This window comes from Vitis riparia, chromosome 9 (genome assembly GCF_004353265.1).
Source record: "Vitis riparia cultivar Riparia Gloire de Montpellier isolate 1030 chromosome 9, EGFV_Vit.rip_1.0, whole genome shotgun sequence".
Taxonomy (NCBI): Eukaryota; Viridiplantae; Streptophyta; class Magnoliopsida; order Vitales; family Vitaceae; genus Vitis; species Vitis riparia.
In genome coordinates, this window is record NC_048439.1 from 18,734,412 (window position 1) to 18,762,306 (window position 27,895).

The window sequence follows — 27,895 nt, forward strand, 5'->3', positions numbered from 1 at the left end:
CCCCTTAATTTTTTTTTTTCAAAAACACTTTTTAGATTAAAAATATTTTTCAAAAACACTTTTTAAGTTAAAAGTGTTTTTCAAAAACATTGCCAAATGGACTTCTCTTTTCGGGTTGGGTTTATATAATCCTAAATAATCCAAATTTTCATTGTTCTTCATTTGTTGAAGCCATATTCAAATTCTCGTTGATTGGGCTTAAGAGGATGCATGTAAATTGCTTTTGTGCATGCACACAAGTTGGGGGCTTTTTACATTATTAATTTATGCATAGTGTCCAATATTTATAGACCAGGCCTTTTGCTTTATTATATATAGTGTTTCCATATAAAGAAATTAAACTGGTTTGAAGCCATGGCTGAGTGCAGCGGTCCACACAACATCAATCTGATCCACATCAATGGCCCCGACCTCATGGTGAGTCCAACCTTGTAGGAGATGAACAACACCACCTGCATGGCAAGCATGGAGTACTCCTCTTTCCATCCTATACTGCATCCATCAATACACCTTGGAAACGTCAACAATTGTCTTCTTTTTAATTTCGAAGCTTTACATACGCAATAGAAACATAATACATTGTTTAATACCCGTTTTTTAAAACAATTTTAAAAAATAGTTTTTGAGAATAATTCTAAAAAATAGTTTTTGATGTTTTGTAAAAAAAAAGTTTATTTGAAAACTTGAAATATTTTTAACTTGTTTTTAATATTTTTGAATATGTTTAAAAATAATTTTTATATTTAATGTATTTATTTTTAATCATTCTACATGTTTATATAATTACTTCTTAAAAAATAGCATTCAGAAAACAAGTAAAAACAACATAAAAACAACATAAAAAAAAAACTAAAAATGTTATTTGAAAATGAAAAAACAATTTCTAGTTATCAAACATATTTTCTTGTTGTTTTTTTTTTCTTGGAAAGCAAAAAACTATTCTCGAAAACAACGGTTAAACAGGCCTAAGACTTTTGCTTTGTTTTGCTTTGTTTGGTTTTTCTTAGGCATTGTGCCCTTTTCAAATAGGGAGAGATGGATAATTATTTATTTTTTTAACTTTTTATTGGTCCTAAGATTTTAGATCGTTCTACTTTTTCACTTTTTGTTAATTTAAGAGAAAAAGTAAAAATATTTGGTTTTTTCTTTACCTTTTAAATACTTAATAGAGTAAAATATTAAAAAAAACAAATAATTTAATACTTAACACTGTTAAATACTATTTAATTTTAAATTTTATTTATAATTAAAATAAAAAATAAACATCACCTAAGTCAGGTTTTCCTTTTTATTTTGAATGTTAGTAGCTTAATTAATTCAACATATTGAGTATTTAGAATAAACAATGCTATTTATCTACATTGGTATTAAAACATATTAAAATATGTAATAAAATGATAACATATAAAAAGTAAATTAATTTAAATAATAAAATTTTATTCCACTTTTTGATATATGATATATTTTTTAATAATTAAATATTATAATTTTACTCTTTAATAAAATATAAAACATTAATATGTTAATATTGTATTATTTTAATGATTTTTTATGTTAATATTAAAGATAAAATATCACGGATTTTTAAAATATTTATATATAATTTTAGCTTCTTATAATAATATAAAAAATTACATATTTATACCATCAAACTGACATCACAATTTAATCTTAGTTTTGATAATCTCTCTAACTAATAAATCATTATTTGATAACTTTTTCAATTCCATAATGAGTAAAAAAAAATTGCTTTTGGATTGATTAGTGCTTGGATTAAGAAAAAAAGAAAAAGAAAAAGTGTTTTGAAAGTGTTTTAACACTTCCAAATATTAAAAAAAATACTTCTAACCCTCAACAAATCACTACCAAATGTCTAGGAAAATCCTATCTGGAAGTGTTCCTTCAAAGAAAAGGTAGTCTTTCAATGCAAAACATGTGTTCTTGTATGAATGTAAAAGGAGAAGCAAAACATACCTCACAATATCCCAGGCCTTCAACATCTTCTGGAAGTCTCATGGCTGCAAGCTTGCCGTAAGTGCAGTCTCTTCTAAAACCCAAGATTGGTGGCACAACAAATTGATGGAAATGTGTCCCTGGAGGAGCCCAACTTTGCTCTCTTGGGGTGCACCATTTGCCAATGATCCATGTCTACCCGTCACACACCACAAGTTACAGATATGGTCAATACATAGAATAGTCCTTTCTTCCTTCATCTAAAAGCTAACATGAAGTTTCCCTAGTAGGATCAAACTGTATTAATTCATTGCCCAATACCTTACAATGTTGTGCTGCTTGATATTTTGTCACTTGAACTAGAAATTTCTGGCAATCGATTGGAGCCTCCCTTTGGATACTTTTGAATCTCTCCAAGGATTGAGTTAGCATCTGCGTTTCGTTCCACAATTAGAATGAGATAACAAATAGAGCAACTAATGGAGATGCTCACAAAATCACCGGCCATCTTCTTAATTTGTTCTGTCCTTGTATACTGATCATCATGATATTCTTATGCCTCATGTCATCACTATTATTAAGCGCTGACCAAATCACATACACACATGAACAGAAAATAAAGAAAAGACAAATTTTTTAACATAATTTGGTAATTAATGTGATCCTTACATCCACGAAGTGCACCAACACTAGATAATCCATTAATAAAAAAGAATGAAAAAAGTTACAATGATGAAATACTCAAAAAACACCTCTCAATTATGGTTACACTCGCTAAATAAAAAATCTTAAATATATAAAAAGGGGCAAATTTGTCAATCACAAAAAAAAAAAAAAAAATGCTTTAAGGGGTGCACTGCCTCCTTCAACATACATGAGCTGATCGGACAACTCGATCCCTGCAAGCTCAATGGGGAGCTCAACCCCCACGAGCTAATCGAGCAGCTCGACCCCCGACATTCCAAGTGAAGTGCAATAAAACTAATTAAGATTTCACAATCCAATATTAAGTACATTAACATATGGCTAACCATATAATGACTCACCGCCCATAGAGTCATCTTGTACAAATATGTAGAAAATCAAAGTTGTTTTTATGTATTGCATTTTTTTTCAATAATTCTAGTAGGTTACCTAGAAATTTGAGTGTAAATTTATGGAAGCTCATAAGAGAGTGTTTTGCTCTAGTTTAAGAACACTTGATTTCCTTGACAAAAGGTTTTATGATTGATGATTACTATGATAGTTATACAACAAAGCTTTGTTACACACTAGTTTTTATTTGGCTTGTCCATCATTGAAAACCCAAAAATTTTCCATAGTCCGCTAGTAATTTTCTAGTTGACCCTTTGTCCAACATAGTCAGAATCTTCTGCAAAGTAATTTGGAAGAACTATGAAGTGGCTCTTACCAGTACACAAATCTTTTTGCGACAAAGGTAGAGGGAAATGGCCCTTCCTAATTTAGATGTAGCGCCGGTCAAGAAGACTTGGGTTGCATTTTGCGGGATCTCTTTGAGTATCACAGCAGCAGTCAAGGTGTTTCCATGGACAACTCTGACTCGAAGGTTGGGATGCTTGTTAACATATAGTGTTCCACCTCCATTTAGAGATTCATTCTGCAAAATATAGAATCGCTTGTTTAAATGCTAGAAAGCTACTAACTTGACCTAAATGAAGTAGCTAGTCAGATAATGAGAGTCTAATAATGAGCCAAGCCAACTTCACCCGTATATCTGTTATGAAATGATAGTCGTAGCAATAATTTGAAAATAGAAAGAAAATAGAGCAATAAGTAAAACAATGGGAAAAAGTACTTATGTGGTAAAACCTCTTAATTATAAGGGAAACCTCTACGAGGAAAGATTGAAAAAATATCTACTATGAAAACAAAACTACAACCTTAAAGAGAACATAAAAAATTATAAAAAGAAGAAAATCTTTTGATTTTTTGAATGAATAATATATGGGGTGGAGGCATCCATTTGTAGCACAAGGAAGCTCTTTGTCTTCTTCGGATATGGGATGACTTCAATCTTAACAATATCATATAGGCTTCTTTGAAGAAACATTCATTCAATTAGAGATATATAATTGTGTATTTAGAGGCTCAACAAAATATAAGGTACAATAATATGTGAACAATGTATATTAAATTAAATTGAACTAAAGTCTTAAGACCAGCCTCATGAAAACTAGGGTTAGAAAATTGTTTAGCATATGTCAAGCCAACTTTGGTTAAAGTCTTAACATCATCCTCATGATGGGATTTTTGAAGTAACATAAACTAAATCTTTGATACAATTTTAACTTATCAATTTGACTAAAAATCTAAATAAGATATTAGATATGGAGCCATCAATATATCAAAGAAACCTAAACTAGAACCCTAGCTACCGTATGTAATTTTCACGCACGTTGTTCATATGTGTTTGTTTAGGGCCACAAAAAAAGTTTCCTATCTACTACAATTCTCTCCAGAAATGGTTGCTCCTCGTCTTCTCGCTTTATGAAAGTTAGAGGATTTTGTTTGACATATCTACATAATGACAGAAAAATCTAGAATTATTCTTTGTGACGGTTAATTGAAAATATCAACTTAGGTTCATTAGATTATGCAATAATGATAAGAAATTATACTTTCAAGATAAACATTTAAAACTTCATTTTCTCTCATATGTTCTAAAACTTGAGGGAAAAAAGAAAAGAATGGGGATATTATTTTTCCTTTTATCACCATTTTTTGGAATTATTACTCATAAAATCATCATTACCATTATGTAGAAACATGATGTCCCACATCAAAGTTGATGACGCTATATAAGTATGAACTCCTCCTAACCTTATAAACATGTTTTAAAACTATGAAGACCCTTTTAGATTCAAATAGGACAATATCTACACAGTTGAGAATGAGTTCTTAGAAGAAAGGTATTGTACTATTGTATCATTATATTAAAGATATTGATATTATGTCAACATTCTTATTATGTATTTCATATACATAATAAAGTAAGTTTGATGTTAAACACCTTTTTTCCCCTGTAGTTTCTAGAATTTAAGGTTATGTTTGGTTTTTGAAGAGGTCAAGAGAAAGTGCAACGGAAAAAAAATTATATGAGGAAAAATAGAAAGAAAAAAAAATGAAGAAAAATAAGATATATTTATACCATCCTTTAATTTCATTTCACTTAACTCTTCTATATAAAGATTAAATAAATTTTAAATATATAAGTTTTTTTTATTAATTTTAACTATATTTAACTTTCCTTAATATTTTTCATAATAAAATTAGGCATGAGAAAATAATATTTTTTTTTACATTTATTTATTTTCTTAATACTTTTCAAAAACTAAGAAAAGAAAAATGAAGAGAAAAGGGAGAAAAGAAAAATGAACCTTGTTTAATGCAGCGAGACTAATGACCTTGACACCCATTCTATCAGCCTCAAGGATGGCTTCTTCAATCACTTTATTTATGCCTTCCCTAGCAAATGGTATGAAATACTGCCATGGACAAACAAAAAGAAGAAAATTAAGGCATAAATAAGTAGGCGCCAATGACTATATTCTAAACAGGAAAAAGAAATTCAAGAGAGAAGATATGTAACAAAGAAAGTAGTTAGTTAAATCTGCCTGACAAATACAGGGAGAGGGAAACAAGTCAAATGTATATTCACCAACCTGGAAACCATATCTAGGAACCATCCATGTTTGATGCAATCTCCCTCTCAGATTGTAGGATGCAGCCACAAAGGTTTTGTACACTACCCATGAAAAGTTCATCAAAACGAACAAGAAAGGCCACATCGGAAGCAAGAATAATTTGAAGGAGTGTTTGAGTGAGCTCAATGACCGGAAAAAGAATGGGGAGTGCGAGGTTGCCATAACGTCCACAAGATGGACGAGGAATACAAAGTCAGCTATTCTTTCATTTTTACCTGCAAATTATAAGAATATGAGTAGAACTCCACTCTCCTTTCTATTAAACTATCAATTTTCCTAAAAGTTTAAACTTATAGGTTATATAGTGTTTTTTTTAACAATCCCCCTCATGTGTAGTCTATACCCGCATACACAAACTTGTAGGCAGACAACTCAAATGTATGGCCTCCTACAAATGGAACTCTAATGCCATGTGAAATTATTAATAATTTCCTAGAAGTTTAAATTTACAGAATTTGGATTCGCAATATATATATATCATGTTTCTTTAACACTTTCAAGGTCATGCATTAAAATAATTCTTAGTTAAAATCTCTCAAAATAAAACCAAAAATACCTAGGTTTTACTTTTGGGAAGCCGACTATATAAATCAATTTTTTTTTAAAAAAAAAAAAAAAATACTATTTTGTGTTCTTGGAGGAAAATATTGAAATTTAATTAAGTTATGTTTGATTCTCAGAAAATATTAAGGAAAGAAAAAAAAAATACTAAGAAAAATTATTTTCTTATATTTGATAATCCTATGAAAAATTTCAAAGAAAATAAAATCTAATTAAAATTAGTTAAAAACTTATAGATTTTCAAATTATTTAATCTTTATATTGATGTATTACAATAAATAAATTGAGTTTGAAGTTGCAAATAAAAATAATTTGTTGGGTTTAACTCCATTTTTTATTTTTCTTCACTTTTCCTTTCATTTTCCTCTTTATTTTATTTTCTTTACATTTTCCCTTAAATTTTATGAGAACCAAACATAACTTTAATAAAAATACATAAAATCATAAAAATTTTCTTATGGCCTTCACCGAGGGTCAAGATAAAGATGACCATGAAGAAGAGATGCATAATGAGTAGAAACTGATCACCCCACATGTACCTGAACTTGTTCTTTTATGAAGATCCCAGGATTTAGTGTTGATTGTTTTCCAAATTGAATCATAAAGGGGCATAAAGAGGCAGAAATTGGTGTTCATCTCTGTGTGGTGTAGGCAGTGGTATCTGCATATCAAACCAGAAATTGACTGCCGAATATTTTCTTATTATTGCATAATATTATACATTCAACATAATTTTTCTTTTCTCTTGAGAGAATGTCACATTTTGTGATATTTTGAGTTGACCAAAAGGCCATGCATCTAGCACTAAAGAGAAAGACTTACGTGGGAGTGTAGAGAAAATACTTAAGGAATGGAAAGATCTGAAAGAGAGAATGAGGAATGATTTCAACATTGCTATGCCCCATACATCTTAGGAAATCAAACACCAAAATGTAGCCATATATCAAACTAATTGACCCATATCCAAATAGCCATGTCCCAACTGTTGGAATTCCTATAATCACACCCATCATTAAATGCTCCAAAAAGGTTGCTAGCCCCGCTGCACCAATCAAAACATAGAAAACAACGGTTGAAATTATTACATGATACATGTATATATCAATCAACTCTCAATTATGCAGATATTGTCCATTTTATGTATAAGAGCCCTCACAACTTTAAAACATGTTTTCATTATTAAGAAAAACCCATATTTATAGTGTTTGAAACTTTTTCAAGCCATTCAATGTAAGATATCAATATTCATCAGACTTTTGAAGTTATTTCACTTAATGGTCATAGCTTTACAAGTCTGCAAGGACACTGCAATGAATGCTTTTGTACGGAACACATGGGGCCGGCCATTGTTAATTGGGTGGTTCGTTTTATTAATCAAACCAAACGAAAAAAACAAGATTTTTAATATAGTGGGTGATCAATGTGATCCCAACGTTCACGAATTATATCAACACTCAATAATCCACTAATTATAATGAAAGTGAAGAGTTGCAATGATGAAATTTTAGAAAAAAATCTGTCGATTATGGTCACACTCTCTCATAAAACAAAATCCTAAATATCAAAAGGTTTAATATATAATAAAAGCAAATTCATCAATCATTATATAAATCAATGTGAGCTGCTTAAATAACTCAATCCCGACATCCTGAATAAAACACAACAAAATTAATTCAAACTTTATAATCCAACATAGGGAAGCATTGTAAGATTTACTCTTCCTTGTGATATTGACGTGTGGTTTTATCTCCGGGGCACTACAAAAATATTATTGATATTTTTTTTTTCACAATCATGTTGCTAATAAAGTGAATATAGAGTTAATTTTTTTGGCAAAGTCAATGCTAATAAATGTGGATTTTTTTTTATATATATTTGTATGACTCTTTTAAAAAACATTTATAGAAAATAGTAATTATGCAATAATTTGAGATTTATAGAAATTTGAAAAATATTTTCAAATTGTTAACAATTTATTAAAAATGTTTTCCCCACACTGCACTCAGTTTTTTTTTTGGCATTTGGATAATGTAGGTTAACAAAATATCATTAGAAATGTGGGTTCTTTGACTTTATACTCATGGTTGCATCAATTATTATTTGACTTTAAAATAAAACGTCTTTTAGTTTTTTTTTAAATTATTTTTAATTATTTTCTAAGGACTATTTTAAAAAATAATTATACAAATATATAAGATGCTTATTCTATAATAACTCTTAATATTTTCAGCAATGACAATGACTTCATATTTCATTATGTTAAAAAAAAAAAAGAAGATTTTTTAGATCCAATAGAACATATTTCATCTATTTTTTTTTTCAAGACTTAGACTTGGATCATAACACCCATATCCATACATAAAATTTTGTTAAAATATAGAATTTAAAATATAGAAAATAATTTAAAAACATTTTAAGTTTTCAAATAAATATTTATTGTACAAAATATTTAAAAACAGTTTTCAAAAACTATTTTTTACAACCACTTTAAAAAATAGTAACAAACAAAGGTATGTTTGGAAATTGTTTTAGAAATCAATTCTGAAAAATAGTTTTTGAGAAAAAGTTTTAAAAATTATTCTCTAATTTTTGTAAAACAAAAGTTTGTTTGGAAATATAAAATATTTTAAAAATAATTTTTATATTTAGTGTTTTATTTTTAATCATTCTAGTGTTTGTATAGTTATTTTTTAAAACAATCCTTAAAAAACAAGTGAAAATAATAAAAAATAATTGGTATAGATTTTTTAAAAACATCTTATTTTCTATTCCTAAGAAAAGAAAATAGAAAATAGTTTTCAATTATTTTTTGTATATTTTTTTTTTTGAAGAACAGAAAACTATTCTAAAAAATAGTTCTCAAACAACCCTACTCTCATAAATTTGTGTTTTTTTGAGACGCTCTAATCTCCTTCACCTGATCTTCATCAACAGTGGATTTGTATTTGAATACTTTTATTCTATTTGTTTCATTTTGATCTTTCTCATTTTCCATTATCACCCTTATTCTCAAGCTTTGGTCTTTGTCTTTGGTTGTTTGAGACAGTCCCCATAAATTCTGATGCAGATATTATTGTGACAGTACTCTATTGATAATAAATAACCCTAGTTTTTTTTTCTATATATTTCATCATCTTACTTACACGACAATGTAATTATCTAGCTAAGACCTCATTGGGATACCTTTCTTTCTTATTTTTGTTTTTAAAAATAATTTTTTTTTTCATATAAAAGTAGAAATTCCTTTTTCTAAAAAAAAAAGTAAATATATTATATTAGAAGAGATGAGATAATACTCATATTTGAAAAAGCGCTTTAATATACTAAAAATGATAATAATTGTAGAAAGTATTTATACCATTTTTAATACTTGAAAGATAAGAACTTGTAAGTATTAGAAAAGGTAAAAACACTTTCTCAAATCACTACCAAATGTATTCTAAAAATTACATCAAATTTATTTTCATTTAATATTTGATGTAAAATAAGGTTTTTCGAGTTATTTTGTGAGAAGCCTAAAAATCCTAATAGGTTGTTTTAGTGACTAATTTTTTCGTCCCAAGTCATGAATGAAATTTAAAATATGAGAATTATTCTTTTTTTTTTCCACAGCACAAGAGCCACCTTAGTTTTCACGAAGAAAGCCAAAAATATATATATATATATATATATATATATATATATTAAGAGAAAAGACTTTTTGTTTTTTTAGAAAAAAGAATTATATTATTAATTTTTTTCTTTGTTTTGAGGAGAGAAAAGAAAATGTATCTTTTTTTTTTTTTTTTCAAGGAGAGATTGTTCTCCCAAATAGATTTCTTTTATTTTTTTATTTTTTATTTTTTTTTAAATAACGGCAGTTTGGGATAGTTTGAAAACTCTCAAACTAGTCCCCTTACTTCTCTAACCAACTCCAATAACCTTATTTTGACATTTTTATTTTAAAACTTTTTATCCATAATGTGTTTGATATAAGATAGGGATGAAAAAATTGTTGAAGATTACTTTAATAATAAACAAATTATATTTCATGTTTTTAAAAGATGGAGTGCATTCTTCCGAATTTACGTTTATAATATTCATTTAATCAAATGATAAAAAAATATGTATGAACTTACCTTATATTTTTAAAAGTAACTTTAAAATTTTTCGAATTTGATATAGTAATAAATTTTAATTTCTTAATTAGTTTTCAAAAATTATTCTCATTTTAATCTAAGTTTTTAAGAACTCTTGTGCTTTATATTGAAGTTGTTATTATTTTCTATTTTTAAAACCAATTGCAAAAATATTTCTATCATTCATCATCACCCAATAAATAAGGAGGTGGTGATGGTTAAAAATGATTATTTAAAATGATTAAAATAAATAAATAATAATGACACGTGTGAATGACAATGGGATGAGTCATCCAAAACCCGTTCTATCTATATAAATTAATTATCATTTTTGCCCTAATAAAATAAATAAATAGGATGGGTCAATATAAGAATTTCTCACACCCATCCAAGATTACTTAATTTTTTAAAATTTTTAGAAATGTTAATTATATTTAAAATAAATATATTTTATAAATAAATAAAATATTAAATTTTTATAACTTATTTTGTTGAAAAGTAACTTTTATTATTTTATATATGTTAAAAATGAAAAATAATAATAATAATAATAATAATTTTTTTTAAAAAAAATTATATATATAACAAGGCATCGTAGGACAGGCTAGACAATACCTAAACCGAACCCAAGTTAGAAAAAAAAAACCAAAAAAAGAAAAAAGAAAAATTCAAACTCATACCTCACCTATTTATTCAAGCCCGCCCCTTTGCAAACATGCGTCCACTATTCAAGTGTACAAATTAAATAAATGAGCACATGATTTCTTTCTTCTATTTTAATTTTTAAAGTTTGAAATATTTATTATACTTCTCAAATAATTTCAAAGGGCCCCTCCACTTTTTCATCTCACTGTCCAAATTATATGGACCTTGCCAGACTATTTGGTGACATTTTATGCTATTATATTTTCTTAGAAGCTGAATTTTCATCAAGAAAGGGAAGTGTCAAAATGCAAATGTGAATTCTTTTGCTAATGGATGGATTAATAGTTGGACCCAGGTTGATCATATTGTATTGATGTGTGAAAGATAATATTATCGAGTCTAGGTTATTAGATAATTCTAGCTCAAAGCTTGATATCGTAGACCAAGACTTTAGATTGCGTTTAGTTCTCGAAAAATAGTAAGGAAAGAAATTTTTTTTTTTTTTTTTAATTTTTTCTTATATTTAGCTTCATTATAAAATAAATAAATAAATAAATAAAATATAATTAAAATTAATAAAAAAATTATATATTTTAAAATTATTTCATAGAAAAAATAAAAAAATGAATTTGAAATAATATATAAAATAATTTATTGATTTTAAAATTTTATTTATATTTATACCATCCTTATTTATATTTATATTTATAAAAATAATAAATGAAAATAAATATAGATTTAAAGTCAATAAAATATATTTATACCATCCTTCAACTTCATTTCACTTAACTCTTCTATATAAAAATTAAATAAATTTTAAATATATAAGTTTCTTATTAATTTTAACTATATTTAACTTTCCTTAATATTTTTCAAAATAAAATTAGACATGAGAAAATAATTTTTTTTACATTTATTTATTTTCTTAAAACTTTTCAAAAACTAAGAAAAGAAAAATGAAGAGAAAAGAAAAATGAACCTTGTTTAATGCAGCAAGACTAATGACCTTGACACCCATTCTATCAGCCTCAAGGATGGCTTCTTCAATCACTTTATTTATGCCTTCCCTAGCAAATGGTAGAAAATACTGCCATGGACAAACAAAAAGAAGAAAATTAAGGCATAAATAAGTAGGCGCCAATGACTATATTCTAAACAGGAAAAAGAAATTCAAGAGAGAAGATATGTAACAAAGTAGTTAGTTAAATCTGCCTGACAAATACAGGGAGAGGGAAACAAGTCAAATGTATATTCACCAACCTGGAAACCATATCTAGGAACCATCCATGTTTGATGCAATCTCCCTCTCAGATTGTAGGATGCAGCCACAAAGGTTTTGTACACTACCCATGAAAAGTTCATCAAAACGAACAAGAAAGGCCACATTGGAAGCAAGAATAATTTGAAGGAGAATTTGAGTGAGCTCAATGACCGGAAAAAGAATGGGGAGTGCGAGGATGCCATAACGTCCACAATATGGACGAGGAATACAAAGTCAGCTATTCTTTCATTTTTACCTGCAAATTATATGAATATGAGTAGAACTCCACTCTCCTTTCTATTAAACTACCAATTTTCCTATAAGTTTAAACTTATAGGTGTATATAGTGTTTTTTTAACACTCCTCCTCATGTGCAGTCTGATTCACGCACGTAGAGAGATACACAAACTTGCAGGCAGACAACTCAAAAATATGGCCTCCTACAAATGGAACTCTGATGCCATGTGAAATTATTAATAATTTCTTAGAAGTTTAAATTTGCAGAATTTGGATTTGCAATATATATATATATCATGTTTCTTTAACACTTTCAAAGGTTATGCATTAAAATAATTCTTAGTTAAAATCTCTCAAAATAAAACCAAAGATACCTAGGTTTTACTTTTGGGAAGCCGACTATATAAATCAATTTTTTTTTATAAAAAAAAAAAACTATTTTGTGTTCTTGGAGGAAAATATTGAAATTTCATTAAGTTATCTTCGATTCTCAGAAAATATTAAGGAAAGAAAAAAAATACTGAGAAAAATTATTTTCTTATTGTGGACCCGCATTTTTCACGTGCGTCCCCACTCGATCGGCAAAACTCGCTTTTTATTTTTTTGTGAAAAATTAATTTTTGGAAAAAGGTTGGAGCCGCCACTTATTTTATTTTTATTTTAAAGGGAAAATAAAACAAGAAAGAAAACCCTAAAATGTGACTCCATAATTTTTGGAAAAAGCATGTTTTTGAAAAACCCGAGTCTAAGTTCGGGGATCAGGTTACCTATTGGGAAGGTACCTTTAAAAGGTAGCACCCCTCTAAGCCCTATAAAGGTCTCTACTAACTAAGTTAAGGGGAATGTGACAATTAATCGGTTAATTATGGATACCTAAGTAGGCTAGGTGGTTTCAAAAAATAGCATGCCAAACAAGATCAAATCATAATAAAGGAAGGTTAGGATGCGTACCCGGACCGCTTCTCAAGCGCTATCATAAAACATCGATGGTTAATTTAAACAATATATCATCCAACATGTGTTTTATTAGAAATAATCAAACAATGAAACATGTATATCAGAACACTCAAGCATTATTAGACTTAAGCATTATTTCACAATGACAAGCATATTCACAGAATTCAGAAAGTAGGTGATAGAAGACATACCTGGATAGCGTAGATAATTTACAACGTACTTCCTCAAGTTGTAAGGGGTTAGATAATAAATAATAAAATATAGAAATCCTAGCATGCTCATTATCTAATTAGCATAGCAAAAGTGATCAAAGTATACAGAATCATCAATTATCACATACATCTTGTATATAATTCCTAAAAAAAATAGATAGACATGATTTCAACAAGTGTCAAATGTGGCAACAAAAATAAATTTTGAAAAGATTTTCTTATGTAGGGGTTTCACCAATTCCCCAATCGATATACACGAATTTAGCTTAGAACTATCCCATTTATTTGGGACCACAAGCTTTGATTCGTGTTTTATTCAAAACTGTAATTTTATTTGAAAGATGTGAACCGATCAAAACATGGTTGCACATTATTTTAAAAAATGAGATTTTGATTCTAAGAACTCTAAATGAATTTTTGAAATAGATTGTTAAGGGGATCTTTTGACTCTAAGAAACTCTAAATGAATTTTTGAAATGGATTTTTAAGGAAAATGAGATTTTGAGAATAGTTTCATATTTTAAAAATAAAGAAATTAATTTGAAAGTAATAAAGTGTATGAATCAAAATACCAAGCAAAACAAAAGAGAACAAAATCACAAAGTAGAATTTTTGACAACCAAGAAAATTGAAGGTGAGAATGGAGGTTAATCTTCATGAGTTTCCAAAAGCCTCAGAAAGAAAATCAAATTAAATGAAGGATCACTAAAGCAACAGGAAAAACATTCTAAATTAGACAAACTAACAAAGTATCAATTCATGAATTAACCGCTAGGATTTTAAAAGCATATAAGCTAAGATAAGGATGATCGGGAACTAACATTAATGATTTTGAAATAAAAACTAAAAAGGGATCAATTCGGGTAAGGAACTAAAATTATAGAAGTACCTAAACTAATTATAACGAGTTTGACTAAATTAAACTAAAAACATGAACTTTCAAACATAGAATTAATTTTACTAATGAACCAAAGCAAACTAAAAATATGTACTTTCAAGCATAAAATTAATTTTATTGATGAACCAAAAATTATGAAAGTGTCTAAACTAAATAAATGAATTAAATTAAATCAAAGTACACTAAAAACATGAACTTTTGAATAAAAAATTAATTTTATCAATAAATAAATAAAACTATAAAAACACATAAACTAATTAAAATGAACGAAATTAAATCAAAGAATACTAAAAATATGAACTTTCAAACATGGGATCAATTTTATTAATAAACTAAAACTATAAAAAACACCTAAAATAATGAATATAAATTATTAAATCAAAGCAAACTAAAAACTGAAACTTTCAAACATGGAATCAATTTAATTAATGAACTAAACTATAAAAAAAAATATAAACTAACTATATTGAATCAAATATTAAATTAAAGCAACCTAAAAACGCAAACTTTCAAACATAGAATCAATTTTATCAATGAACTAAAACTATAAAAACATATAAACTCATTCAAGCTAAACTAACAAATAAATTAATACCAAATTATATTAGGACTTAAAAAAAATCCACTTCATCTAATAAAATTGATTAAGCTACCAAATTGGAATTAAAAAAATGCATTTTTAAAATAAAACAAATTAATAATTTAGTGACTCGAAACTAAAGTAATCGAAATTAGAAACAAGATGCAATTTTTCTAAAGGTTTAATCAAACAATTGAATTAAAATTATGAATATAATAAATTAATAAACCAAATCGAAACCTCAACCCTATCTAAGAAAATTAATTAATTAAGCTAATAGATCAAAAACAACAACAAAATTAAACTAAGGAGTAAATTAAGACAAAACCAATTAAATTAAAATCACAAACACGTTTAAACTATCATATGGATTAAAACAAATTAGCATGGACTAATTATGAATTATGAACCCGTAAAAAAAAGACATCTAATAATAAAAAAAATGAAAACTCTTTCAAAATAAACTAACTTGTGTTATGAAGAAAAATCCGCCTTTGATGCGTTAAAGTGGCTGCCCTATTACAATTTGAAGGCCTCTGTTGCTCTCCTTTGTCTAGAAAATTCCCTCTCCTTTACGTATCCTCTGCTCAAAAATCTTCTCGCCTTTCTCCTTCTCATATTTTATATGATAGCCCACCCTTGTAGGGAATATTTTGTTTCCTTTTTTTTTTAATGCTCGTGGATATATAGAAAGTGCGTGCATGGTGACTCACTTGGAGATTCTACCGCCCCCCGTGTCCAGTTTGGTAAGTGTCCCACTCCTCCTTAATATTCTCCTCAAATAATATATGCCCATATGTTGCTGGACGTTATGTTTGGCCGTCACCAGAAGTTAACAGCAATAGTCAAATCATTGTTATCTACTTGATGGAACCGACCTTCAGGAATGAACAACGCGTCTCCTGCAGCATCAGTAGCATCAGCAACAACAATTCCAATATCCGCCTTCTTCAGAGCAGGGGCATCATTGACACCATCTCCAGTCATTCCACAGATGTGCTTCCTCTCTTGCAACTTCTTCACAATTTCATACTTGTGTTCTGGAACTTCCTATCTTCCAACAGGCAAGGAGCGAAGCCCGTGTGCAGCAAACTTGTCAATGATCGAATGGGCCTTTTTCTTGACGTCTTCCTTGCATTTTCAGATATCTAAGATCTGTTTAGGAGCACCTTTGCTTGCTCGATGCCACTTGCCATCAGCATCAATGTAGGTCAAAGCAGTCCTCTTGTCCACTAGATTGAAATGAAGAAAGTGCACTTCTCTGATACCAGCTCGGGCCTTTTTTGGGTCAGCAAGCATCCCAACAATGGCATCATCAATGGCATCTTGATTTTCAGTCCTGGAAGCTCTTGCAGCAAGCAGGAGCACATGTTCCTTATCAACACCCTTTGTAAAAACCTCAACCAAGTTTCTGTCCACGCTCAACTTGTTAAGAGTAAGGGTCCCGGTCTTGTCACTGCAGAGAACATCCATACCAGCCATCTCTTCAATAGTAGTCATCCTCTTGGTGAAGGCACCCTGCCGAGACAGTCTGTGTGATCCAATTGCCATTGTCACTGACAAAACAGTGGGCATGGCAATAGGAATGCCTCCAATCAATAGTGTTAGAAATACTGAAAGATTGTATTGTATTTCCTGAGTGAAAGAATATACATCAGTGCCTTTATATAGGAGGCATATGTGTGTGGTACAAGTAACCTAACTGGGCCTAAAGCCCATAACATAATATACCCTTAATATACATTAACAGCCCCCCTCAAACTCAAGGTGGATGTGAGACCAACTTGAGGTTATCAATTAAATCACGAGTGCGTCTTGTAGGAAGTGACTTGGTGAAGATATCTGCAAGCTGATCTTTGGAGGAGACGAAGAAAAGCTTAAGAGCACCATGGACAAGATGATAACGGATAAAATGACAATCAATCTCGATGTGTTTAGTCCGTTCATGAAAGACATCATTGTGAGCAATATGAATGGCACTCTGGTTGTCACAATAAAGGGGAGTAGCAGAGGAGGTGGACACACCCAAATCCTTAAGAAACCATCTTAGCCAAAGGAGCTCAGATGTGGTATCAGCAAGGGCACGATATTCTGCTTCAGTACTGGAGCGGGCCACAAAAGTTTGTTTCTTACTTCTCCAAGAAATCAAAGAAGAACCAAGAAGGAAGCAATAACCATCAGTAGGATCTCCTGCCCAATCAGCATCAGAGATTGCACGGAGTACAAGAGGAGATTGAGCTGAGTAGAAAAGGCCATGAAAAATGATACCCTTCAGGTATCGAAGAATGCGCAGAACAGCAGCATAGTGAGTTGATCGTGGAGCAGACAAATACTGGCTCACCTGATGAACAACATAGGAGATGTCTGGACGAGTAACTGTGAGATAAACTAAGCTACCAACCAATCGTCTGTAAAGAGAAGGATTAGACAATGATTTCCCCCCGGAGGGTGTCAGATGCGCATTAAGTTCGACTGGAGTGTCAACATTCTTACTGTCAGTGAGTCCGGCTTGAGACAGCAGATCAGAAGCATACTTGGCTTGAGTAATATAAAGACCATCTGTGGAATGAGTAATTTCAAGACCTAGGAAATAGCTGAGATGTCCAAGATCTTTCATCTCAAACTGCTGACTGAGAAAATCCTTGAGTTCTTGAATGCCACTAAGGTCATTACCAGTTATGATCATATCATCCACATATAGAAGAAGCAAAATAGTGCCTTTATCAGTACGACGAAGAAATAAGGCAGAATCATACGGACTGGCAGTGTAACCCAAGCGAAAAATAGTGGAGCTGAACTTGGCAAACCAAGCTCGTGGGGCTTATTTAAGACCATAAAGTGCACGTCGAAGATGAAAAACCTTGTTTGATTCAACAGAGAGACCAGGAGGAGGTTGCATATAGACTGCTTCACTCAGATCCCCATTAAGGAAGGCATTTTTAACATCCATCTGAAAAAGGTCCCAATGACGAGTAGCAGCAACAGCTAAGAGAGCACGAACAGATGAGATACGAGCAACTGGAGCAAAAGTCTCTTCATAATCAATCCCATATTCCTGTGTAAAGCCTTTGGCAACAAGACGAGCCTTGTAGCGCTCAACGGATCCATCAGAGCGAGTCTTGATCTTATAGATCCACTTACAACCAACCACAGACTATCTAGGAGGGAGAGGAACCAGGTCCCAAGTATGGTTTTTGGTTAATGCATCAAGTTCCTCTTTCATAGCAATATGCCATAAAGGGTCAGTAGAGGCCTCACGATAGGTTTGAGGCTCGTGAAGTGTAGCAAGGGCAGTGTAACAATGATAGTTAAGTAGGTGTGGAGGAATGGATCTTACCCGGGTTGAGTGGCGAGGTGGAATGTCTTGTAGGGAATCTTAAGGCAGAGTAGGAGCAGGGGACCCAGTCTCAAAGTGGGGTAGCTCGTCATCAATCTGTTCATCTACAACCTGTCTAGGAGAAGCATCAAAAATATCTGGAGAGAAGTCCAAAGGAAGATCAAAAGTATTTGTAGAAGGAACAAGAGACTCAGCTGGAAAGATTTCTAAAACAGAGGAGTTAGTCAAGGAAGAACGAAAGTGAGAGAGTTCAACAAACAATTGATGTTCCCAAAAGACAACATTACGAGAAACACGAAAACGATGAGAGACAGGATCATAACACCTATACCCCTTTTGAGTTTCACCATAACCAAGGAAACAACAGAGTCTAGAGCGAGGCTCAAGTTTGTTGTGCTCATGAGACTGAAGAAGAACAAAACAAGCAGATCCAAATGAGCGAAGGTGATGATAGATAGGGGGTGACCCAAAGAGACGCTCATACGGAGTCTGATTATGGATGACAGCACTTGGAATACGGTTAATTGCATGAACAGCATGAAGAGCCGCTTCACCCCAAAATGGGGCAGGAATTTTGGCAGAAAGAAGCAGAGCACGAACAGTGTCAAGAATATGACGAAGTTTTCTTTCGGCTCGACCATTTTGCTGAGAGGTACCTGGACAAGTTAGATGATGTACAGTGCCATAGGAATGTAACAGAGCTTGAAACACATGTTGAGTATATTCAAGAGCATTATCAGAACGAAAGGTTTTGATACGTTTGGAGAATTGTGTTTCAACCATTTTTGCAAAATTGCTATATATTGATAAAATTTCGAAACTAGATTTCATAGGGAAAATCCAACTATAACGAGAATAATCATCAATAAAACAACAAAGTATCGAGATCCACCAATACTAGCAACAGGAGAAGGTCCCCAAACATCAGAATGAATTAACTCAAAAATATTATTAGAAATGGATTCACTGTTATTAAAAGGCAAAGCTGGCTGTTTTCCTAACTGACAAGAAGTATAATAAAAAATGTCTTTAGACACAGAACCCAACAGACCCCTAGACACTAACTGTTGTACCGAGAAGATGATGCATGACCAAGACGAGAATGCCAAAGTGCAAGAGAAGGTAAGGAAGAAACTACAACAGCTGCAGTAGCAATAAAAACAGGAGCAACAGGTGGAAGATGAAGATTGCTCACGGGAAACATACGCCCAACTCTAGGACCGGTCCCAAGCTCCTGCCCCGTCCTCGGATCCTGCACAATACACCCAGAATAGTAAAAAATAAGGCGATAACCTAGTTCAGCTAATTGTCCCACAGAGCACAAATTATAGGATAGGTCAGGAACATGGAAGACTCCAGGAACAGAAAGATTAGAGGTTGAAACAAAACCTAGACTATTCCCATGCATGGTGGAACCATCAGCTATATGAATATTTAGAGGATGTGGTGCAGGGTCAAGTTTGGAAAATAGGGATGAGTGAGGTGTCATGTGATTGCAGCAGGCAGAATCAAAAAGCCAAGTTTGAGACTTACCAGGTAGAACAGATAAGGCAGTGGAAAGAGATGCATTACCAACCATACGAACAGCCTGAGCTATGATCTCCTGTAGTTCAGTGGAGGAGAGGTTGATAGTAGATCCAGAAGACTTGGACTCAACTGAGGTGGAAGCCATTGGCGGAGTAGGCTCAATATTAGCAACAGCAGCAGTAGATTTGTTACGACGGTAACAAGTCTCAATTGTGTGGCCAGGACACTTGCAATAGTTGCAGAACTTTTTGTTGGTCTGCTTGCGACGATTGCTAGAGCCATAAGAATCACCTGATTGCTGGGGTTGCTCTATGAGTGGAGTAGATGGAGTAATAGCCAAAACATTGAGCTTATTCTGGGCTTGAAGGGTTGCAAGACGAGCTTCTTCTCTAACCAACTCATTTACAGCAGTATCAAGAGAGGGAGCAAGACTGCGATTGAGTAGCTGACCACGAATAGGCTCAAAGTCCTTGTGAAGTGACATCAAGAATTCATAGAGGAGAAATTCATCTCTAATGGAAGCATATTGCTGAGCATCTTTTGAGCATGTCCAAGTTGGATCAGAAAGGTCAATTTGGTCCCAAATAAAGCGAAGCTGATCATAATAGTCATTGATGGATTGCCCTAGTTCTTGCCTGAGTTGATGTAATTCAACTACTAACTGATATTTCAGGGATCCATGAGTAGTGGAGTACCTTTTGGCCAATATATCCCATGCAGATTTTGCATCATCAAAGCTGCCCATCAGATTGGAAATAGAGGGAATGGAAGTGTTCCGAATCCATGTGAGGATCATGTGGTTATGACTATCCCATTCAATCATGCGATTAAGAAAAACAACGTCTCCTTCACTTGCTCCCTTGACAGGAATAGTCATTACACCAGTACAATAATGCCAGAGCATGCGACCCTTAAGAAAACTGCGCATAGCTTGAGACCAAGATAAGTAATTTTTATTTCCCTCCAATACAGTATTGATGGGGCGAGAAAGAAAAATATCATTTTTATCCATTTAGAGACACAATATGCAAAAACAGACTGCAAAAGTGAAATCTACGCGAAAAACTGGGTAAGGAGAACCTGGTCAACCATGGAAAAGTCAACGGTCAACACTGGTCAAAGTCAACAGTCAACGCTGGTCAACGGTCAACTGTTGGTCAACGGTCAAAGTCAACGATCAGCTGGTCAACGGATGACGTGGAGATGATGTCAGCTAGGGCTAGCGTGGCACTGACACGTCAGCAGTGGTGACGTAGCTAGGGCTGACGTGGCGCTGACGTGGCACGTGCAGGCTCCGATGGCGATGAGGTTTCCACGAATGTGTAGATCGGCGCTGGACGATCTCAGTGGTACTGTCAAAATTGAAATCGGAGCAATATTCGCAGCGGTGATGCGAAAAACAGTGATCTTGTGCGGTGTGAAACTCTTTAAGGACGGTGGTTGCAGGTCCGGAACCCAAGGACGATGCCTGGATGACGTCGGAGGTTCAACAGCAAAAGGCTGCGGCGGCAGATGTGATGGCGGAAGCGTTAAAAAGAAAGGAAGTCACACTGAAGACAGACTGCTAAGAAAGGGTCAGAGCAGTGGCTCTGATACCATGTTAGAAATACTGAAAGATTGTATTGTATTTCCTGAGTGAAAGAATATACATCAGTGCCTTTATATAGGAGGTATATGTGTGTGGTACAAGTAACCTAACTGGGCCTAAAGCCCATAACATAATATACCCTTAATATACATTAACAAATAGAACCAACAGATTGTCAATTCCATCCCTGTACTTCCTGTGCTGAATTGGGCACATGACAATAATTTCAACCAGCATTCCAATAGCAATGGAGCGTATACAGAAGTTACCGATAGCAGTAAGCACTTTCTGGAAGTGCCCAACTTGGTTGGTGCTGTCCACAAGATGTGTAGCCTTTCCAAAGAAGTTACGGACACCGGTAGCAATGACCACAACTTCAATCTTACCTTGCTTGCAAGTAGAACCCGAGAAAACTTCATCAAAAGGATGCTTTGTCACTGGAAGGGACTCCCCTGTGAGTGCAGACTGATCAACCTTCAGAGGATCATCTTCAAGAAGATGAGCATCAGCAGGGATGATGTCACCCAACTTGATGCTAATAATGTCTCCAGGGACCAGAATTGCAGCATCCTGCTCACTCCATCGCCCATCCAAGCACCTTGGTTTTGGGAGCAAGACCAGCCATGAGGGCAGCAGCTGCATTGCCAGCATTGTTTTCTTCAATGAAACTGATAGTTAAGTTGATCACCAGCAGGCAGACGATACCAACAAAGTCCTGCCAATCCAGGGGCTGCCCATCTCCATTTACGAGGACAATTGCCATTAGAGCTACAGCTTCTATGACCCATGACAAGGGGTTCCACATAAACCCCAGAAACTTGAGAAATTTGCTTTCCATTTTCTCTTTCTCTACTCATGGAATCGATTCCTCCCCTTTCCTCTGTATTCCCTAAGATGGTGCTCCTCATGCAAAACAAAATAAGATAAAATTAAAAAATGAAAGGAAAAGAGAAGAAACTAATGAAAGTCATGAAATCGGTAATAAAACGAAAAACGATTAAAAGAAAATGAAAGAGAATGTTGTACAATTCCATCATTCAATAAGGGGGTTGTATGCACATTTTGAAGTCTAAACAATTCAAGTAATTTCCTATTAGATAAGTGAATAAAAAAATAGTGATAATAATAATAATAATGATAATGATAATAATAAACAAATAAAGAGTAAAATTGAAAATAAATATGATTATCGAATGCATGCAATAATGATGAAGAGATTACTTAAAAAGTTAAGCCCAATGAAGTGTCTAAGTGGACCTATTCTGAAAGGGTGTCTAAGTGACCTAAGTGACCTAAACATGCCTAAGGACTATCCTAAAAAGGAATGAAAAAAACCAAAGTCTAGAATAGGGCTGTCAAGGGTCACAATAAGGGATCAAGTAATTCCTCAACCAAAGTCTCCAAGGTGACAGAAAAGGTAAATAGTATGAGTAGCAATGGGCCACCAAGGAACTACTGTGGAGCACTGAAAACGAATTTAAAGATATGTGCTAAAGGGACAAAATTGAGGGTCTACACTTATATTTGATAGTCCTATGAAAAATTTCAAAGCAAAAAAAAATAATTAAAATTAGTTAAAAATTTATACATTTTTAAATTATTTAATCTTTATATTGATGTATTACAATAAATAAATTGAGTTTGAAGTTGCAAATAAAAATAATTTGTTAGCTTTAACTCAATTTTTTTATTTTTCTTCACTTTTCCTTTCCTTTTCCTCTTTATTTTATTTTCTTTACATTTTCCCTCAAATTTTCTGAGACCCAAACATAACTTTAATAAAAATACATAAAATCATAAAATTTTCCTTATGGCCTTCACCGAGGGTCAAGATAAAGATGACCATGAAGAAGAGATGCATGATGAGTAGAAACTGATCACCCCACATGTACCTGAACTTGTTCTTTTATGAAGATCCCAGGATTTGGTGTTGATTGTTTTCCAAATTGAATCATAAAGGGGCATTAAGAGGCAGGAATTGGTGTTCATCTCTGTGTGGTGTAGGCAGTGGTTTCTGCACATCAAACCAGAAATTGACTGCTGAATATTTTCTTATTATTGTATAATATTATAAATTCAACATAATTTTTCTTTTCTCTTGAGAGAATGTCACATTTTGTGATATTTTGAGGTGACCAAAAGGCCATGCATCTAGCACTAAAGAGAGAGACTTACGTGGGAGTGTAGAGAAAATACTTAAGGAATGGAAAGATCTGAAAGAGAGCATGAGGAATGATTTCAACATTGCTATGCCCCATACATCTTAGGAAATCAAACACCAAAATGTAGCCATATATCAAACTAATTGACCCGTATCCAAATTGCCATGTTCTAACTGTTGGAATTCCTATAATCACACCCATCATTAAATGCTCCAAAAAGGTTGCTAGCCCCGCTGCACCAATCAAAACATAGAAAACAACGGTTGAAATTATTACATGATACATGTATATATCAATCAACTCTCAATTATGCAGATATTGTCCATTTTATGTATAAGAGGCCTCACAACTTTAAAACATGTTTTCATTATTAAGAAAAACCCATATTTATAGTGTTTGAAACTTTTTCAAACCATTCAATGTAAGATATCAAAACTACCCCTAATGTGGACATAATGTTCTCATTGTATCCACAAGATTTTGAGGTCAAACAAACCTCATTTGCGGGGTTAAATGAATTCCCACACTAGGCTTGGGATCAACTTTAATAACATTGATAAAGATTCAGAGTAGACAATATCCATATAAATAAGAGTAAATCATTACAATATATGATAAAATTATCTAAAAAAACTAACATTCATGTTTAATATATTATTCAAAGTATTTTAACAAATTTTTTTATCAGTTACTGATTTAGCAAGTGCTCACAATAGTTTTTTCTACATCCAATAATGAACACCTTTTCACATCAATTAATTGTAGAAAAATAATATGAACAATTTTTTTTATTAATGATTTAAAAACAAATGAATTTATGAATTCCAATTTAAACAAATTACAACATATTACAATGTGATTTTGTTGGTATGTATTTAATTACCTGTAAAAGGTTGTGTCACAATAGAGGCATGGTGAAGTGAATGATAATGGGAAAAGAAGCATTGGGTATGCAACAATCTAAGGAACCTCTAATAAAGGGGCTCTGAAATTCCCATATGGAGCACCATACAACATATAATTCCCTTTGTGTTCCATAAAGGAAGATTGGTAAGGAATGGGAAGCTGAGCAAGGCCATGCCAGCCATGAAAGCTTGGAGAATTATGAAGTTATCCCTGTGAAAAAAGTCATATTAATTCAAGAACACTTGCAAATCATAATTGAATTATTTGTAAATGATGACTTAGGTTATGTTTGGTTCTCCAATAGTACCAAAAAAGAAAAAAAATGCTTTGAAAAATGATTTTATTATATATGGTTTTACTATGAAAAATACAAAAAAAATTAAAAATCAAGTATAATTACAATTATTAAGAAATTTATATATTTTTAATTTATTTAAACTTTATATAGAAGATTTAAATATGTGAAAACAAATATTAAGTAATTTATATGTTTTTTATTTCCCATCTTACTTTTCTTCTTTATTTTCTTTTCCTTGTATTTTCTCTCAAACTTTTGGAAAACCAAACATAATCTTAAAGTTAATACAAAAATTAAATTAATTACCAATGCCATTCACGATCGATTTGCTTGAAATTGATTCTTTGTCGAAGAATCCAGCGGTTTCGAGTAATGAAGAGCATGTTACAGGAAGAGGACCATAACTGATGAACAAGGCCCCTAAGGGCACATAGGAGGAGAATATGCAGGCACCAACTAGGGTTTCGGGTCTCCTCCCAAATCATTGAATAGATGAGTCTTGCAAGAAATGGTCCATATAACACGTACTGTTCCATGCAGATACATGAAAAAGGTGATAAGAACATGTTATAAGCAACACTGGGAGAGTAGGAGTCTTTAGTTACTATAAATAAGCCAAAACAATTCTACAAAGTTCATTTCATTTAGCTACTAAGTGGTAGGCCAAAACTTTCAACCAGCTTCATCAGTTTCTTTTCTTTTATACTTTATAAAGTATGCAAATATTTTTAATTAATTTTGTAAGAAAATAAAAGTATATAAACACTTTTATTTTTTTAGAAAAAAAAAAAAAAGAGTAACATAACATGCTACTAAATTTTTAGATTATGTTCGGTTCTGAAAAGTATTAAAATATATATATATATATATATATATATATATATATATATATATATATATATATATATATATATATATATATATATATATATTAAGAAAATTATTTTCGTATATTTGATTGTAACATGAAAAATGAAAAAGGAAATCAAATATAACTAAAATAAGTTAAAAACTTATACATTTTCAAATTATTTAATCATCATATGGGAAGAGCTCAAACAAGTAAAATGAATTTAAAATAGTAAATAAAAATAATTTATTGACTTTAACTGTATTTTTTATTTTCTTTCACATTTTATTTATTTTTATTTTTTTTTTCTACATTCTCCCTCAAACCTTTTAGGAATCAAATATAGTGTCAGAGAAACAATCTAAAGAAGTATACAAAAACACAATACATTTTCAATAAAATTAACAAGAAAGAGAATATTATTACATACCTTGTAAGAACCCAAATTCTCCCAAGGCCAAGCAGATAATGGGGCATGATCCATGGTTTGCCTCTTAATTTGCAACTTGAGTACAAGCTCCCCACTACTTATAAATATCTTAGAAACCAGGTTAAATCACAATGAATTTAATTTCCTATCAACCCCAATTTCTACCCATTAACATACTGAGTTTTCCTTGATCTGCCCAACTGGGCCCGAACCAAAGACGTTTTTGTGATGAGTCGGTGGTAGATGAATATTAATGTGGTGAACATGGTGGTGGGTTGCAGTTGAGAGGAGAGGATTAATGATTTTGGTTATGGGTAGGCCTTTCACTTTCATGGCTTGGTTCCATATGCGTATAACAAAGTCGCAATTTATATATGGGTAGTGCAAGGCTAGGTTTAATTGGTAGATGAATTGTGATGGACGTGGTGGTTGAGAAGGGAGGATTAATGGCACTGTGTCTTTTATAGACCTTTCACTTCCATGACTTGGTTCCGTATAGAAATGCCACAATTTGTATGGATTGGCCTTTCACTTTCATACTTTTTTCCGTATAGAAATGTCACAATTTGGATGTGGATAGTGCAAGGCAAGGTACGATTCGCCATAATATTGCATATCGATGTCATTGTGAGATTCATAGAATCATAGAGGAAAAGAAAAGGAATAGGGTATTTAATTCTTCAAATACTTGTTTAAATCATATTTTCATAATCGAATCTTTATCCTGTATTTATTAGTTATTCGAAGTCTATTCCACTAAGAAAATCTCATGCCTTAATTTAATTCTTCAAATTTTCGTTTAAATCTTACGTTCCTCAATTAGAATTATTATCCTATATATTCATTTATTTATCTAGCCTAATCCTTCAAAAATCTCATGTTTTAATTTAATTCTTCAAATACTTGTTTAAATCATATTTTCATAAATCGAATCATCATTCCGCATTTATTAGTTATTCGAAGTCTAATCCATTAAGAAAATCTCATGCCTTAATTTAATTCTTCAAATATCCGTTTAAATTTTATGTTCATCAATTGGAATTATTATCCTATATGTTCATTTATTTATCTAGCCTAATCCTTCAAAAATCCCATGTTTTAATTTAATTCTTCAAATACTCGTTTAAATCATATTTTCCTAAATCGAATCTTTATCCCGTATTTATTAGTTATTCGAAGTCTAATCCACTAAGAAAATCTCATGCCTTAATTTAATTCTTCAAATATTCGTTTAAATCTTATGTTCCTCAATTGGAATTATTATCCTATATATTCATTTATTTATCTAGCCTAATCCTTCGAAAATCCAATGTTTTAATTTAATTCTTCAAATACTTGTTTAAATCATGTTTTTATAAATCGAATTATTATCTCATATTCATCTATTTATTCAAAACCTAGTTCTTCAAAAATCTCTTGTCTTAATTCAATTTTTCAATCCTAAGAATTCTACAATTCGTCTAAATTTTATCCTCATCAACTAGAATCATTATTCCATATCTATTCAAAGTCCAATATTCCGAAAACCCCATGTCCTAATTCAATTTTCGATCCCAGATCGTTGAAATGTCATTTTTGTTAATTAAGATTCTTGTTTCATATCTATTTATTTTTATAAGGTCCAATTCTTCAAAAATCCAGTTTCTGAAA

At 31.7% G+C, this 27,895-nt stretch overlaps 2 pseudogenes; both read right to left on the reverse strand.

The window, feature by feature from the left end:
- Positions 1 to 336: 336 nt before the first annotated feature.
- On the reverse strand, positions 337 to 26,299 carry LOC117921888 (annotated as a pseudogene).
- LOC117922359 lies at positions 15,970 to 22,440 on the reverse strand (annotated as a pseudogene).
- Positions 26,300 to 27,895: the final 1,596 nt, after the last annotated feature.